Raw genomic sequence first — 1,262 nt, 5'->3', positions numbered from 1 at the left:
AGTCTCTTTTCTCAGCTCTCCCCTTTCTCACCGCCCTCCCTCCCAAGCTGTCTCTCTCATCTGGCCAAAGCATCTTTCAAAGCCAGGCCCTCCTTCACTTCCTCCTCAGCCCTGACTCTCCTCACCATTTTCTCCCATTCCATCTCTATCGGAGGAAACGGAACAGCCGGCATGAAGCTGATGTGGTGAGATAGCGCCCAGCAATGGATTTTCATCTTTTCCTGCCAGCCACTCTCCCCACTCCCAATGTCACAGAGGCCTCCAGCCCACAGTTGCCATCATCTATTTGTCACAGACAAATAGATACCAAGGCTGAGCAGGACCAATGGAGTGAGCACCACCCACTTAAGCTTGATTTATGGTTCTGAATCTATGTAGAGCCTACGCCATTGTGAGAGTTTTACTGTGTGAGCTGGTGTGTCTGTGTCACCCTGCAGTTACACTGCCAAACGCTAGTTGACGGTAGAGTTTCTATGCCACTGTGTTGCACCTCTTTTGCCACTTATTAACAAGGGCAACTGAAACTGAGCACGTCTTGTTGGAGTTAGTTTTTCTCAGTCACTTTGGTACATTTCTCAGATCAGAATTGAAATTCTCAAAACTACCTGTTCAATCTTCACATCATTGTGTCACTTGTGCACATCAAACAAGCAGTTTCTCATTTGTCTGAAGAAGTTGCAAATGCTTTGGTACATCCATGCAAATGATTATGTACAATTCTCTGCTGTTTCCTACATTATCAATTGTTTATCATGTTGATCAAAATGTATTATATAGTTCACTGCAATAGTCTTACCCCTCAGAACATCTAGTCTTTAGTTCATTGTATAAGTCGTTAAATGCAAAATGGTTGAACAAGTTGTGATAATATGACAAACATATTTCTAAACATTTCCATTAGACTTTTTTTCTAAATCTGTCCTGAATTGGTAAATTGCTCCCAGGTGAATCTTGACTTTCCCTAACGAAGGTGCATCTCATGAACCATCAACTGGCAAGTATACATATAGCTGGAGCACAACACAAAGGAAGGACAAGGAATTGGACGGGGTCAACAGCCAGAGAGAAGAAGAAGAGGAAGAGGAGTGAGGCTGTGTGGCGGAGGAGTTGGGAGGCAAAACAGAGGAAGAGGCAGAAGAGGCCGAGGACATATGCATGTTCCTGATGAGATAAGACCACGTTGTCTATCATGGGCTGAGGCTGGTCGAAGGGTGCAGCCAAATGTTGGGAGAACAACTGTGTCCTCAATCATTCAGATTTTT

This window comes from Monopterus albus, unplaced genomic scaffold (assembly GCF_001952655.1).
Source record: "Monopterus albus unplaced genomic scaffold, M_albus_1.0 scaffold64.1, whole genome shotgun sequence".
NCBI lineage: Eukaryota > Metazoa > Chordata > Actinopteri > Synbranchiformes > Synbranchidae > Monopterus > Monopterus albus.
This window is presented reverse-complemented; position numbering follows the sequence as displayed.